The 17,767-nt window shown below is 40.1% G+C and overlaps 1 protein-coding gene across 1 annotated transcript in view; it reads right to left on the reverse strand.

Moving 5' to 3' along the window:
- Positions 1-17,294, reverse strand: part of PHETA2 (PH domain containing endocytic trafficking adaptor 2) — a 51,682-nt gene extending 34,388 nt beyond the window's left edge. The window contains exon 1 of the mRNA XM_035266030.3: positions 17,230-17,294. The gene's annotated coding sequence lies outside the window, so the exon portion shown is untranslated. The remainder of the gene's footprint in view (positions 1-17,229) is intronic.
- Between the last annotated feature and the right edge of the window lie 473 nt (positions 17,295-17,767).

Genomic DNA, 17,767 nt, shown 5'->3' on the forward strand with positions numbered 1-17,767 from the left:
AGTGAGACTTCATCTAAAAAAATAAAATCTCATGAACCCTATAAATATATATATATACCTACCATGTATCCACTAATATTAAAATTTGTTTACAAGTATGCTCCTACTTTTCTGAAGTATCTGAAGTACTCAAAGTCATATAAAAAGGAAGTAGAATGTAGAATGATGGTTTCCAGGGGCTGGAGGGAGTGGTAAATGAGGTCTAGTTGTCCAGTGGGTGTAGTTTCAGTTTTACAAAATGAGGAAGTTCTAGAGATCTGCTGTACAACACTGTGAATACAAGTGTTGCAGCTCTTTTATAATCTGTCTAGAAAATTTCACTGGAAAACCCTATTTTAAAAAGCAATGTGAATATAGTTAACACTACTGAACTGTATGCTTAAAAATTATTAAAGGATAAATTTTGTATTACATGATTTTTACTACAATTTAAAAAGATGTATTTCTGAAACTGAATCAGAAGATGCCCAGCATTTTACAGATAGTAGCTATGGACAGGTCCAGCTGAACAGAGTCCAACATGGCCAGAAAGGACATGGGCTCATGGAGACTATGCTGTCCTGCCCTCACATAGAATGGCAACATTCCCCAGGAATGCAAAAAGATACTCTTGCCCCCCCAAAAAAGTGAGGAATCTAATTGAGATGTGCACATCTACCAGCTCTGGGATACCTAGAGGAGGAATAAAGGATAGAACTGAGTGTCATTAGGGATAACATTACAAATGTCATTTTCCTTGCCACTGTTGTGATTGTGTGTATCAGTTTAAGTATCAACTACCCAGTAGTGATTATTGTTCCACTTCCTTCTTTACTCAGAATCCAGGTAAAATGTAACATGTAACATTCTTTTTTTCTCTCATTCAATTATTATCCAATTTTTCTGCCACCCTTACCTGAACATCATTTGGCTCCAGGAATATAGCCATTCTCACTTTTCCCCCAAACATTCCCATCCATAAAAGACTGAACAAGAAGAGAGGAGATAACAATTTCCATCTGTTAGGTGGATATTCAGAGTAAGGAGTAATAATAATAAAGACCTTTGTTCCTTGCAAAAAAAAAGAAAAGAAAAAAAGAAGAAAAATCTTGGCTGGCCATGGTGGCTCACCCCCGTAATCCCAGCAATTTGGGAGGCCAAGACACGTGGATTCCTTGAGCTCAGAAATTTGAGAACAGCCTGGGCAACATGATAAAACCCTATCTCTACCAAAAAGACAAAAAATTAGCCAGGCATGGTGGCATATGCTTGTGGTCTCAGCTATTCGGGAGGCTGAGGTAGGAAGATCTCTTCAGCCCAGGAGGTAGAGGTTGCAGTGAGCCGAGATTGCGCCACTGCACTTCAGCCTGGGTGACAGAGTGAGATCCCATCTCAGAAAAAGAAGAAGAAAAAACTCAATAACATCCATCTTAACCATTCATCTAAAACTAGAAAGAAAAGTGCAAACTAAACCCATAGCAAGCAGAAGGGAGAAATAATGTAGCTCAAAAACAAGGAATAGAAAATAGAGAAATATCAGTGAAACAAAGTCAGTTCTTTGAAAAGAATAAAAAAAAACCTGACAAACCTTTATGTAGACTGACCAAGAAAAAAAGAGAGGTGATTCAAATTGCTAAAATGAAAACTAAGAGATGTGTCATTATTGCTGACTTTATGAAATAAAAAGGGTTATGAAAATACTATGAACAATCCCAACAAATCAGATAACCTAGTTGAAATAGGTTAATTCCTAGAAAAGAACACACTATCAAATCTGATTCAAGAAGAAATAGGATTAGCTGGGAATAGCAGCTCATGCCTGTAGTCTCAGCTACTCAGGAGCCTGAGAGGGGTGGATCACTTAAGCCCAGGAGGTTGAGGCTACAGTGAGCTACAATCACATCACTGTACTCCAGGCAGGGCAACAAAGTAAGACTCTGTCTCAAAAAAAAAAAAAAAAAAAAAAGAGAGAGAAAGAAAGGAAAGAAAATCTGCATAGACCTACAAGTAAAGAGATTAATTTAGCAACCAAAAAAGTTATACAAAGAAAAGCCCAGGAACAGACAGCATCACTGGTGAATTTTATCCAATGTATAATGAAGAACTAGCCCAATCCTTCATGAACTCTTCCAAGAAAGGAGACAAGAAGGGAATACTTTCTAAGTTATCATATGAAGCCAGTATTACCCTGATACCAAAACCAGAAAAAGAAAAACATGAGGTTATAGGCCAATGTCTCTTATGAATATAAACACCAAATCCTCAAGAACAAATACTAGAAAATGGAATACAGCATCATATAAAAAAGGATTATACACCATAGCCAAGTGAGATTTATACCAAGAATTCAAGATTGGTTCAAAAGATGAAAAGCAATGGTAATACAATATATAACGTGTTAATAAAGAGGAAACCATATGATCATTTCAATAGATGCAAAAAAAAATCATTTGAAAAAACAACATGCTTTCATCATAAAAAAACACCCAACAAACTAGAACTAGAAAGGAATTTCCTCAGCCCAATAAAGGACGCCTGTGAAAAACCCATAGTCAACATTATACTTTATTGTTAAGTACTGACACTTTCTAAGATAAAGAATAAAACAATTTGCCAAGTGTGGTGACGCATACCTGCAATTTCAGCGACTCGGGAGGCTGAGGCACGAGAATCACTGGAACCCAGGAGGCAGAAGTTGCAGTGAGCTGAGACTGCACCACTGCATTCCAGCCTGGGTAACGACAGTGAAATTTCATCTCAAAAAAAAAAAAAAAAGAAGGAAAAAAAAAAACAGGACACACACTTTTACTTTATTTTTTTTTTTGAGACAGAGTTTCACTCTTGCTACTCAGGCTGGAGTGCAACGGCGCAATCTCGGCTCACCGCAACCTCCACCTCCTGGGTTCAGGCAATTCTCCTGCCTCAGCCTCCTGAGTAGCTGGGATTACAGGCACATGCCACCCTGCCCAGCTAATTTTTTGTATTTTCAGTAGAGACGGGGTTTCACCATGTTGACCAGGATGGTCTCGATCCCTTGACCTCATGATCCACCTGCCTTGGCCTCCCAAAGTGCTGGGATTACAGGCGTGAGCCACTGCGCCCGGCCTTCAATGTTAATATTTAGCAAAAAGCCACAGTAATAACAGTATGATACTGGCATAACAACAGACATACAGTTGAGAGTCCAGAAATAAACCCATACATCTATAACTGGTTTTTTTCTTTATTAGACACCAGGTCTCACTCTGTTGTTCAGGCTGGTGTGTACTGATGTGACACAGCTCATTGCAGGCTCAAACCCTTGGGTTCACACAAACCTCCTACCTTGGCCTCCCAAAGCACTGGGATCATAGGCATGAACCACTGCACCCAGGCAGTTAGTTGATTTTTTTTTAAACAAAGGTACTAAGACCTTTCAATTAGAAAATAGTCTTTTAAATAAATGGTGCTGGGACAACTAGAAGTCCACATGTGAAAAAAAAAAATGAATTTAACTCAAAATGGTTAACATACCTAAATGTAGGACTGAAAAGTATAAAACTCTTAGAATAAAAGCATAAACCTTAGTGACTTTGGATTATGCAACAGTTTCTTAGGTCGGACACTAAAATCTCGGGGCACGGTGGCTCACGCCTGTAATCCCAGCACTGGGAGGCTGAGGCAGGCAGGTCACCTGAGGTCAAGAGTTCGAAATCAGCTTGACCAACATGGAGAAACTCTGTCCCTATTAAAAATATAAAATTAGTCAGGCATGGTAGCTCATGCCTGTAATAGGCTGAGGCAGGAGAATTGCTTGAACCTGGGAGGTGGAGGCTGCGGTGAGCCGAGATAAGGCCATTGAACTCCAGCCTGGGCAACAAGAGCGAAACTCCGTCTCAAAATAAATAAATAAATAAGATGAGACACTAAAATCAGAAACAGGCCAGGTGCGGTGGCGCACCCCTATAATCCCAGCACTTTGGGAGGCTAAGGTGGGCAGATCACCTGAGGTCAAGAGTTTGAGACTAGCCTGGTCAACATAGTAAAACTCTGCCTCTACTAAAAATACATACAAAAGAAAGGGCGGACACAGTGGCTTGCACCTGTAATCCCAGCACTTTGGGAGGCCGAGGCGGGTGGACTGCCTGAGGTCAGGAGTTCAAGAACAGTCTGGCCAACATGGTGAAACCTCATCTCTACTAAAAATACAAAAAAATTGGCCAGGTGTGGTGGCATGTGCCTATAATCCCAGCTACTTGGGAGGCTGTGGCAGGGGAATTGCTTAAACCAGGGAGATGAAGACTGCAGTGAGCCGAGATTGCAACACTGCACTACAGACTGGGCAACAGAGTGAGACTCCATCACAAAAATAAAAAAATACAAAAAAAAATTATCCAGACATGGTGGCACATGCCTGTAATCCCAGATACTCAGGAGGCTGAGGCAGGAGAATTACTTGAACCTTGGAGGTGGAGGTTGCAGTAAGCCAAGATCGTACCACTGCACTCTAGCCAGGGTGACAGATTGAGACTCCATCTCAAAACAAATAAGTAAATAAAATCAGAAGCAATCAAAGAAAAAAAATAGATAAGTTGGACTTGATAAAAATTAAAAATGTTTCCATGTCAAAGTATATTATCAAGAAAGTTTAAAGAGGCCAGGCACAGTCGCACATACCTGTAATCCCAGCACACTGGGAGGCTGAAATGGGAGGATCACTTGAGGCCAGGAGTTCAAGAAGAGCCTGGGCAACATAGTAAGACCTTGTCTCTATTTTTCATTTTTCTTTTTTTTGTTTTTGAGATGGAGTCTTGCTCTGTCGCCCAGGCTAGAGTGCAGTGGCGCAATCTTGGCTCACTGCAACCTCTGCCTCCTGGGTTCAAGGGATTCTCCTGCCTCAGCCTCCTGAGTAATGGTATTACAGGCAGTGCCACTGCGCTCAGCTAATTTTTGTATATTTTTTTTTTTAGTAGAGACGAGGTTTCACCATCTTGGTCAGGCTGGTCTTGAACTCCTGACCTCAGGTTATCCACCTACCTTAGCCTCCCAAAGTACTGGGATTACAGGCATGAGCCACCACAATTGGCCTCTATTTTTCTTTAAAATAAAAAACAAAGTTAAAAGATAACTCATAGGATGGGAGACAGCATTTGTAAATCATATACTCTCATTACGGTCCAGTATCCAGAATATATAAAACTTAATAAAAAGACAAATGACTTAATTAAAAATAGGCAAAGAATTTGAATAGACATATCTCCAAAGAGTTATACAAACGGCTAATAAGCTCATGAAAAGATGCCTAAAGATCATTAGTCAACACTCACTCTAGAAACCTGCCTGGCAATTCCTTAAAATATAAAATAGAGTTACCATATGATCCAGCAATTCTACTATTAGGTAGACACTTAAGAGAAATTTAAAAATATGTCCACATAAAGACTTGCATGTGAATGGTCACATTATTCATAATAGCCAAAAAGTAGAAACAACTCCAATGTCTATCAACTGATGGATGGATAACAAAATGTGTTATTTCCGTGCAATGCACACAGTACATCCATACTGACACATGGTTGAACCTTGAAAACATTATGCTAAGTGAAAGCCAGACACAAAGGACACATATTATTCCATTTACATGAAATGTCTAGGATAGGTAAACCTACAGAGACAAAAAGTAGATAAATGGTTGCCAGGGGATGGAGGAAAGAGGAAATGGGAAGTGACTGCTAATGGTTATGGGGTTTCTTTTTGGGTAATGAAAATGTTCTGGAATCATAGTGCTTATGGTTGCATAACTATCTTTCTGTTCAAATAATGCATGGCTTTTGTCTTCTGATGGGATCCTTTCACGTATACAGAGAGCCTACAATTAGCTGTTCCAGGTCCCAGGTGAGAGACAGGGAGGTTAGGGCAGGGGTGATCGCAGTGAAGATAAAGAGGGACTGGCCAGATGTCCAGGACTGAGTGACCATTGGGAGGGGCTGCCAAGGAAATATGCACAGGCCAAAGACATATTGGTAAAATAAAGACAAAAGTATTAGAGGGGGAATTGTCAAAAAGTACCTATTTTGCCACTCTTATTTCCAGCAACAGTCTAGAATTTCTGGACTCCAAGGAAAAAATACAAGTGAGTTCCAGGCCTGGCACAGTGGCTCATGCTTGTAATCTCAGCACTTTGGGAGGCCAAGGTAGGTGGATAACCTGAGGTCAGGAGTTCAAGACCATCCTGGCCAACGTGGTCACACCCTGTCTCTAATAAATACAAAAAAAATTAGCTGGACATGGTGGTGCGTTACTATAGTCCCACCTACTCGGGAGGCTGAGGCCTAAGAACCACTTGGAGGTTGCAGTGAGCTGAGATCACACCACTTTACTCCAGCCTGGGTGACAGAGGCAGACTCCATCTCAAAAAAAGAAAAAGAGAGGAAAAAAAAAAACCAAGTTGGTTCCTGTTTAAAGAGCTTCAAGAAGTTCTTTAAAACTTCCTCAAGACAGTCACTAGAGAGGCTGTGTGTAAACGAGTCCCAAAAAGACCCTTTACTTCTCCAGGGTGAAACAAATCCATCTGCACTGACTTGGGGTGTGTAAAATAATAGAGATGATTTTCCTTATTAAAAAGACTGACCAGTTTATAAATGAGAATAAGATGGTAATTTAGTTGTATAAACTAATACCTAGACGTAAATCCTCACTCCACTTACAGCTGTGCAATCTTGAGCTCCCTACTTAATCTCTGTGCTTCTGCTTCCTCTATAATGGGGATAATGTAATATAATATTCTACTTCCCTTAGAGGGGATAATAATAGTTCCTACCTCATGGGATTATTGCTCAGGAATTAAGTGAGCTAATTTATGGAAAGCACTGAGAATGGCACCTAAATAAGTAGTTATTCAGGCCCAGGCCTTTCTACATGGTGTTTTTTGCCACCTCGCTTGGGAGTCCTCAGACAAAAAGCTGTGGGAAATCAGTCTCTCTCCCTAAATAGGCTCCCCATCCCTCCCCTGACCCAAGCCCTTTAATGACCAGGTTTAGGTTTCCTGAATAATTAAGCAGAAAATGCAGAGTTCCCATATACCCTCTCTTCCCTCACTGTTTCCCCTGTTGTTAACATCCTGCATTAATGTGGTACATTTGTTATAATTGATAATACTGAAACATTATTATTAGCCACCGTTCATAATTTACATTAGGGTTCACTCTTAGTGCTGTACATTCACTGGGGTTTCACTAATGTGTAATGAGGTACATCCACTGCTACAGTATTATACAGAATAGTTTCACTGCCCTAAAAATCCTTGTTCCATCTGGTTCATCCCTCCCTTCCTTCTCTTCTACTTCTGGCAATCACTGACCTTTTCACTGTCTCTATAGTTTTGCCTTTTCCAGAATGTCAGAGTTTGAATCATACAGTAAATAACCTTTTCAGACTGGCTTCTTTCACTTGGCAATACGAATTTAAGGTTCCTTTGTATCTTTTCATGGTCTGACAGCATATTACTTTTTAAGCAAGGTACTAAAATGAGTAATACTCCATTGTACAGATGTACCAGTGTTTATCCACTCAACTATTCAAGGACATCTTTGTTGCTTCCAGGTTTGGGCAATTACGAATAAAGCTGCTATAAATATTGGAGTGCAGATTTTCATGGACATAGATTTTCAAATTATTTGGATAAATACCAAGGAGCACAATTGCTGCGACATATGGTAAGAACATATTTAGTTTAGTGAGAAACTGCCCAACTGTCTCCCAGAGTGTATCATTTCGTAGTCCCAGCAGCAATGAATGAGCGTTCCTGTTGCTCCACATCTTCACCAGAATTTGGTGTTGTCAGCATTTGGGATTTTAGCCATTCTAATAGGTGTGTAATAGTATCTAACTGTTTTAATTTGCAATTCCTTAATGACATATGATGTTCAGCACTTTTTAATATGTGTGTTTGCCATCTGTTTATCTTCTTCAGTAAGGTGTCTGTTCAGATCTTTTATTTATTTGTTCATTAGGGTTTTTTTTGGGTGGGGGGAATGAAGTCTTGCTCTGTTGCCCAGGCTGGAGTGCAGTAGTGAGATCTCAGATCACTGCAACCTCTGCCTTCCGGGTTCAAGAGTTTCTCCTGCCGGGCACGGTGGCTCACACCTGTAATCCCAGCACTTTGGGAGGTCGAGGCGGGTGGATCACGAGGTCAAGAGATCGAGACCATCCTGGTCAACACGGTGAAACCCCATCTCTACTAAAATTACAAAAAATTAGCTGGGCATGGCAGCGCATGCCTGTAATCCCAGCTACTCGGGAGGCTGAGGCAGGATAATTGCCTTAACCCAGGAGGCAGAGGTTATAGTGAGCCGAGATCGCGCCATTGCACTCCAGCCTGGGTAACAAGAGCAAAACTCCATCTCAAACAAACAAACAAACAAACACAAAAGAGATTCTCCTGCCTCAGTCTCCCAAGTAGCTAAGATTACAGGCCCCCACCACAACACCAAGCTATCTTTTGTACTTTTAGTAGAGATAGGGTTTCGCCCTGTTGGCCAGGCCAGTCTCAAGGCATGAGCCACCATGCCTGGCCATGGTTTTGGTACTTATGTATTTTTGGCCTCAGAGAATAAGTTAGCAAGTGTTTCTCTCTGTTCCTATTTTCTGGAACATATTGAATTTACCAGGGAACTCTTCTGAGCCTGGTGCTTTATTTTTTGGAAGGTTTTAATAATTATTACTATTCTTAAATTATTATTATTTTGGAGACAGAGTCTCACTTTGTTGCCCAGGCTGTAGTGCAGTGGCACAATCTTGGCTCACTGCAAACTCTACCTCCCGGGTTCTCCTGCCTCAGACTCCCAAGTAGCTGGAATTACAGGCAACTGCCATCATGCCCAGCTAATTTTTGTTAAGACAGGGTTTTACCATGTTGGGAAGGCCGGTCTTAAACCCCTGACCTCAAGTGATCCACCGATCTTGGTTTGGGATTACAGGCACGAGCTGCCTCGGCTGGCCTGGAGCTAGAGTTGTGAACTGTTAACACCACACCTGGTCTGGAGCTAGAGTTTTGAGTTGTTAACAAAAGAAAAGATGATTTCCTTCTCTGTTGCTTCAGAGAGGCAATAGTTGTCTTTTTGGTTTGGAGAAGAGTTACCTGAACGTGCCCTGCTCTCCTGTTTCACCATGTCTGTGCCTAGAATGCTTTCTATCTATCCCTGTCCCTATCCCACCAGATGTGTGCCATCACGCCTGGCTAATTTTTTAGATGGAGTCTCACTCTGTTGCCATTGCCCTGGCTGGAGTGCAGTGGCGTTATTTCAGCTCTCTGCAACCTCTGCCTCCCGGGTTCAAAAGACTCTCCTGCCTCAGCCGCCTGAGTAGCTAGGATTACAGGTGTCCACCACTGTGCCCAACTAATTTTTGTATTTTTAGTAGAGACAGGGTTTCACCATGTTGGCCAGGCTGGTCTTGAACTCCAGACCTCATGATCTGCTGGCCTCGGCCTCTCAAAGTACTTGGATTACAGGCGTTGAGCCACCGTGCCTGGTCCTTTTTTTTTTTTTAATCTTTGTAGAGACAAGGTCTTGCTAGGGTGACTAGGCTGGTTTTGAACTCCTGCCCTCAAGGAATCCCCCCACTTCAGCCACTCAAAATACTGAGATTAAGCATGCGCCACTGTGACCAGCTGGCCTTACTTTTCAATACGGCCCCATTGGGGATTAAGTTTCAACATGAATTTCAGAGCGAACATTCAAGCCATAGCAGGAATTAATAGAGAAAATCAGCAAAACCAAAGTTCTTTGAAAAGATCAATAAAAAATTTGGTTTTGGCTAGGTACAATGGCTCATGCCTTTAATTCCAGCATTTTGGGAAGCCAAGGCAGAAGGATTGCTTAAGCCCAGCAGTTTGAGACTAGCCTGGGCAACAAAGGGAGACCTTGTCTCTACAAATAATTAAATTTCACTAAGCGTGGTGGTATGTGACTGCAGTCCCAGCTACTGGGGAAGCTGAGCAGGAGGATTACTAGAACCCAGGAGGCCAAGGCTGCAGTGAGCCATGTTCATGCCACTGCACTCCAGCATGGATAAAAATCATGTAATATAAAATTTATCCTTTTAATAATTTTTAGGCCAGGCGCAGTGGCTCACACCTTCAGCCTGGGTGACAGAGTGAGACTCCATCTCAAAAAAAAAAAAAAAAAAAAAATTTAAACATGCAGTTCAGTAGTGTTAACTGTATTCACATTGCTTTTAAAATAGGGTTTTCCAGTGAAATTTCCTTGCAATGTTGGCTCACTGCAACCTCTGCATCCTGGGCTCAAGGGATCCTCCCACCTTAGCTTCCTGAGTAGCTGGGACTACAGGTGTTTGCCACCAGGCATGACTAATTTTTCTATTTTTTTTTTTGGTAGAGGCAGTGTTTCACTGTGTTGCCCAGGCTGGTCTTGAACTACTCGGTTCAAGTGATTTGCCCACCTTAGCCTTCCAAAGTGCTGGGGTTGCAGGGATAAGCCACCACACCCAGCCAATGATTAGTTCTTTAAATGTGCAAACACCTATGCAAGGCTAGGAGGATCACAAGGAATCAGGGAAACATGACAACACCAAAGGAAGAACACAAACTTCTAGTAAATAATCCAGAGAGATGTATATCCATGAATTGCCTGATAAATAATTCAAAATAATTGCTTTAGAGAAATTCCACAAACTACAAGAGAAGACCGATAAACAATTTAATGAAACCAATCAGGAAAACAACACAAAGCAAGAACAAAATGAGACATTCAGCAAATATATAGGAAAATTAAAAATAAATTCTGGAGCTGAAGAATACAATGACTGAACTACAAAATGCAATACAGAACTTCAGAAGATGACTCAAGCAGAAGAAAGAATCTGCAAATTCACAAACAGGTCATTTGAATTATCCAATTGGAAGCGAAAAAATAAAAAAGAAATTAAAATGTGTGAAGAAAGCTTATAGGATTTATGAGACACTACCAAGTGAACTAATATACACATTATGGGGTTATAAGCTGAAGAAGAAAAAGAAGGGAGTAGAAAGTTTATTTGAAGAAATAATAACTAAAAAGATTTCCAAGTCTTTGAGGAGAAATAGACATCCAGACTGAAGAAGCCCAGAGGACCCCAAATAGGCTGGACATAAGTCTACACCAAGACACATTATAATGAAACTGTCAAAGTCAAAGAATTTTGAAAGCTGCAAGAAAAAAGCAACTTTTTTTGGTCTTTGTCTCAAAAAAGAGAATCACAGCAGATTTCTCCATAGAGATTTTGCAGGCCAGGAAAGAATGGATAACATGTTCAAAATATTGACATAAAATGGCAACCAAGAATACTATATCCTGCAAAGCTATCCTTTAAAATGAAAGGGAGATAAAGACTTTCCCACATAAACAAAAATTGATTTTTGTCACCAGTAGACCTGTCTTACAAGAAATGCTTAAGGGAATTCTTCAAATGGAATTAAAAACATGCTAATAAGCAATGTGAAAGCATAAATCTTACAAGCAAAGGTAAATATATAGTCAAATACAAAATAATATAACACTGTAATGGTGCTACCCAATTTACCCATAACACGAATACAAAAGTTGAAAAACAAAAGTGTCAAGAATAACTATAACCACAAAAATTTGGTAATGGATTCATGATATAAAAATTCACAATATAAAAAGAAGTAAACTCTAACTTGAAGAGTACATAGTGGAGGGGAGTATGCATGTAAAGTTTTTATATGCAGTTAAAGTTATCATTAAATTAAAATAGGTAGTCATAACTAAAAGAAAATGTAGCCAGGTGCAGTGGCTCATGACTGTAATTCTAGCACTTTGAAATGCCAAGGGAGGCAGATCACCTGAGATCAAGAGTTCGAGACCAGCCTGGCCAATATGGTAAAACTCCATCTTTACTAAAAATACAAAAATTAGCCATGTGTGGTAGCATGCACCTCTAGTCCCAGCTACTCAGGAGGCTGAGTCATGAGAATCATTTGAACCTGGGAGGCAGAGGTTGCAGTGAGCCAAGATCATGCCACTGCACTCCAGCCTGGGTTACAGAGCGAGTCTCCATCTCAATAACTAAAATAAAATGTATACAAGCCTCATAGTAACCACAAAGAAAAAGCCTGTAGTATATACAAAAAAGATACAAAGGAAGAATGAAAGCAAACCACTACAAAATACCATCAAATAACAAAAAAAGAAAAGAAAGGAAGAGAACAAAAAAGCTGGAAAACAGAAAACAATGAACAGAATGGCAATATTAAGTCCTTACCTACCAATAAATACTTTAAATGTAAATGAATTAACCGCCCCCCCATCAAAAGGCATAGAGTGGAATGGATTGGAAAAAAAGATCCAGGAATATGCTGTTTACAAGAGGCTTACTTTAGCTATAAGTACACTCAGAATAAAAATAAAGGGATAGAAAAAGATACTCCATGCAAATGATAACCAAGAGACCAAAGGTGGCTATACTTGTATCAGACAGACTTTTAAGTTCAAAACTGTTACTAAGGACAAAGAAAGTCATCACATAATGATAAATGTTTCAATTCAACAGGAAGCCATAACAATTATACACATATATGTACTGAACATCAGAGCACTTAAATATATAAATCAAATATGGACAGATAGGAAGAGAGAGATTAAAAACATTATAATAATAGTAGTAGAACTCAGTATTCCACTTTCAATAATGAAGAGCACATTCAGGCAGACAACCAAGAAATAAACAACTGATTTGAATAACACTATACACCAAATGGACCTAACATACAGAACTTTCTACCCAATAGCAGAATACAATTTCATCTTGAGCATACATGGAATGTATTTTAGGATAGGTGATATGTTCAGTCACAAAACAAGTCTTAATAAATTTAAGAAGATTGACATAATACCTGGTATAGTCTTGGGCCACAGTGACTATACCAGAACTAGAAATAAACTAGAAATCAATAACAAAAGGAAAATAGAAAAATTCACAAATTCATAAAAACAATACATTCTTGAACAATTGGATAAAACAGAAAATCAAAAGAGAATTTTAAAATACCTTGAAACAAATATAAAATTACAACTTTGTAAAATTTACAAGAATCAGCAAAAGTAGTTCCATAAGGGAAATGTATAGCATTAAATACTCATGTTTAAAAACAAGAAAGGAGAACGATCCAAGATGGCCGATCGCTAACATCCCGGGATTGCAGCTCTCAGGGAAGGCACGGAGAACTAGAGGATGCCTCACTTTCAGACAAATTCTGGTCGCTCACAGAGCAGAAGATCCCCCAGTGGAGGAAACACATGGGTGGCCAGCGCAACTCTTGTGGCTGGCGCAGTGTTCTGCTGGCACCTCGGCGTGGCAGCTCTCGGAGCAAAGTAAACAGGTTCGGAGGACCCACATGGGCCCCCAACACAACACCAGAGCCCTGCACAGCGGCTGTGACGGCACCTCAGTGTGGCAGCGCTCGGCGCAGAGTAAACGGGACCGGTTCCCCTTCTGACCGAGGTTTGGAGCCCCGGGAAGGCAGAGTCACCTACTACGGACACAAGAAGGAAGCCAGACAGGAGAATCATGGGCAGAAAAGCACCAACAGTTTTAATGCTGCTGCTCTGGCCCTCGGAACTAACAACCTGGACGTCCACTCAAGAGACCTAATCTGAAAGTTGGTAATTTCAAAGACGACAGGAGGATAAATTTACAATGATGGGAAGAAACCAGAATAAAAAAGCTGAGAATACTCAAAGTCAGAACGCCTCTCCCTCTAAAGATGATCACAGTTCCACATCAACAATGGAACAAGGCTTGATGGAGAACGAGCGCATCCTGATGACAGAATCACTCTTCAAGGAATGGATAATAACAAACTTCGGTGAGTTAAAGGACCATGTTGTAGCCCAATGTAAAGAAACTAGGAACTTTGAAAAAAGGTTTGATGAACTCCTATTGAGAATAGACAACTTAGAGAGGAGTATGAGTGAATTAATGGAACTGAAGAATACAATACAGGAACTCCGAGAAGTATGCACAGGTTTAAACACTCGAATTGTTCAAGCAGAAGAAGGGATATCAGAGGTCAAAGTCCAACTTAATGAAATAAAACGTGAAGAAAAGATTAGAGAAAAAAGGATAAAAAGGAATGAGCAAAGTCTCCAAGAAATGTGGGACTATGTGAAAAGACCAAATTTACATTTGATAGGTGTACCTGAATGAGACGGAGAGAATGAATCCAAGCTGGAAAATACCCTTCAGGATATTATTCAGGAAAATTTTCCTAAACTAGCAAAGCAGGTCAACATTCAACCCCAGGTAATACAGAGAACACCACAAAGATGTTCCTCAAGAAGAGCAACCCCAAGGCACATAATTGTTAGATTCACCAGGGTTGAAACGAAGGAGAGGATACTAAGGGCAGCCAGAGAGAAAGGTCAGATTACCCACAAAGGCAAGCCTATCAGACTTACACCAGATCTCTCGGCAGAAACTCTACAGGCCAGAAGAGAGTGGGGGCCGATATTCAACATCCTCAAAGAACAGAACCTTCAGCCCAGAATTTCATATCCAGCCAAACTAAGCTTCACAACTGAAGGAAAAATAAAATCTTTTATGAACAAGCAAGAACTCAGAGATTTTATTACCACCAGGCCTGCTTTACAAGAGCTTCTGAAAGAAGCATTACACACAGAAAGAAACAACCAGTATTAGCCTTTCTAAAAATACACCAAAAAGTAAAGAGCACTAACATAAAGAAGAATTTACACCAACAAATGGATAAAACAGCCAGTCAACATCAAATGGCAGTAACCCTAAATTTAAATTGACTGAATTCCCAATCAAAAGACACAGCCAAAACCCAACGGCATGTTACATCCAGACCTGTTTCACATGCAAGGATACACAAAGACTCAAAACAAAGGGATGGAGAAAGATTTACCAACCAAATGGAGAGCAAAAATAAATAATAAATAAATAAAAAGCAGAGTTGCAATTCTCGTATCGGATAAAATAGATTTTAAAGCAATAAAGATATAGTGGTAAAAGGATCAATGCAACAACAAGAGCTAATGATCCTAACACCCAGATAGGAGACTTAGATTCAATGAGACAGAAAATTAATAAGGATATCAAGGACTCGAACTCAGATCCGGAACAAGTAAACTTAATAAATATTTATAGAGCTCTCCACTTCAAATACACAAAATATACATTTTAGTCAATACCACACCACACCTACCCATAAGTTTAAATGAAACATTGATGGGCCATTATTAATACCCAATTTTTTTCAAAATAAAGCAATATTTCCATTTACTCTCCCTCTTTCTTTTCCTCTTTCTTCCTCTCCTTTACTTATTATTTTTTTCTTTCTTTCTTTCTCTCAAAAAAAAAAAGAAATCAACTTGTAAACCTCTAGATCCAAGTTGGCAATGTCTCTCTCATTGCTTGATTCCCTTCCTTCCCTTCCCTCCTTCCCTCCCTCCCTCCCCGCTTCCTCCGTTCCTTCCTTCCTTCCTTCATCCCTTCCTTCCTCCCTACCGTCCTTCTTCTCTCCCTTCCTGCCTTCCTCCCCCCCCCCCAAAAAAAACAAGAAAGATCTCAACCTAACTTTGGCCAGGCATAGTGGCTCACAACTGTAATCCCAGCACTTTGGGAAGCCAAGGTGGGTGGATCACTCGAAGTCAAGAGTTTGAAACCAGCCTATCCAACATGGTGAAACCCCATCTGAACTAAAAACACAAAAAATTAGTCAGGCATAGTGGCACCCGCCTGTAGTCCCAGCTACTCTGGAGGCTAGGCAGGAGAATCGCTTGAACCCAGGAGACAGAGACTGCAGTGCACTTAGGTTGAGCCACTGTCTCCAGCCTGGGTGACAAAACAAGTCTTTGTCTCAAAAAAAAAGAAAGAAAGATAGAAACTAACTGTACAAATAAAGGAACTAGAAAAAGAGGAACAAACTCAACTCAAAGTTAGTAGAAGAAAAATTAAAGTGGAAATAAAATAGAAAAAACTAAGAGTTAGCTTTTTAAAAAGATCAATAAAATCAAGAAGGCTTTAGCTAGATTAACTAAAGAAGATTCAAATAAATAAAATAGAAGATATTACAATGGATGACACAGAAATAAAAAGGATCATAAGAGACTATTATGAATACTTATATGCCAATAAATGGAATAACCTAGAAGAAATAGATAAATCCTTAGGAACACACAAACTACCAAGACTGAATCAAGAAGAAACAAAGTGTGAGCGGATCAATAAAAAACAAGGAGTTGAATCAGTAATCAAAAACATTCCACGCTGAGTGTGGTGGCTCACACCTACAATCACAGTACTTTGGAAGGCTGAGCCAGGAGGATCACTTGAGCTCAGGAGTTGGAGACCAGCCTAGGCAACACAGGAAGATCTCATCACTAAGGAAAAAAAAGTTATCTGGGAACAGTGGGGTACACCTGTAGTCCCAGCTATATGGTAAGCTGAGGCAGGAGGATCATTTGAGCACAGGAGATTGAGGCTGCAGTGAGCAATGATCACACCACCGCCCTCCAACCTAGGCAACAGAATAAGGCCCTATCTCAAAAAAGAAAAAAAAATTCCAACAAAGAAATGCCCAGGACCAGATGGCTTCATAGGATAATTCTACCTTCAAACATTCAAAGAATGCTAGCCCTTCTTACCAAAAATTCAAAAACAGAATACTCCCAAATTCATTCTGTAAAGTCAGCATCACTCTGATTCCAAAGCTTAAGATAACATCAGAAAACTACCAGGCAATATCACTGATGAACATAAATGCAAAAATTCTTAATAAAATACTAGCAAAGCAAAATGTAAAAATTAGCTGGGCATTGTGGCAGGCACCTGTAACCCCAGCTACTCAGGTGGCTGAGGCAAGAGAATTGCTTGAACCTGGGAGGTGGAGGCTGCAGTGAGCTGAGATTGTACCACTGCACTCCAGCCTGGGCAACAGAGCAAGACTGTAAAAAAAAAAAAAAAATTACATAAATACATACATAAATAAAAAAATACTAGCAAACCAAATTCAACATTACGTTAAAATGATTATACACCATGGTCAAGTGGGATTTATCCATAGGATACAAGGTCAGTTAACATGAAAATCAACCAATGTGATAAATCACAATAACAAGAATGAAACACAAATCATGATCACCTCAATAGACATAGAAAAAGCATTTGACAAAAGTCAACATCCTTTTATGATAGATTCTCAACGAAACAAGTATGGAAGAAACTTACCTCAATGCAATAAAGGTCACTTCTGAAATGTCCACAGCTAACATCATGCTCAGTGGTGAAAGACTGAAAGCCTTTCCTCTAAGATCCAGAACAAGGAAAGGATGCTAACTTTTTTTTTTTTAAAGAGACAGAGTCTTGCTCTGTCACCCAGGCTGGAGTACAATGGTGAGATCTTGGCTCACTATAATCTCTGCCTCCCAGGTTCAAGCAATTCTCCTACCTCTGCCTCCCTAGTAGCTGGGACTACAGACATCCACCACCAAGGCTGGCTAATTTCTTTTGTATTTTAGTAAAGACAGCGTTGCACAGAATTGCCCAGGCTGGTCTCAAACTCCTGAGATCAGGCAATCTGCCCGCCTTGGCCTCCCAAAGTGCTAGAATTACAGGCATGAGCCACCATGCCTGGCTGGATGTTTACTCTTATCACTGTTATTCAACATAGTACTGGAAGTCATAGAGCAATCAGGCAGGAAAAATAGGGGCTTCCAAGTCAGAAAGGAGAAAGTAAGATTATTTCTACATGCCATGATCACATACA

The sequence above is a fragment of the Callithrix jacchus genome, chromosome 1 (genome assembly GCF_049354715.1).
Source record: "Callithrix jacchus isolate 240 chromosome 1, calJac240_pri, whole genome shotgun sequence".
In the NCBI taxonomy this organism is placed as follows: Eukaryota; Metazoa; Chordata; class Mammalia; order Primates; family Cebidae; genus Callithrix; species Callithrix jacchus.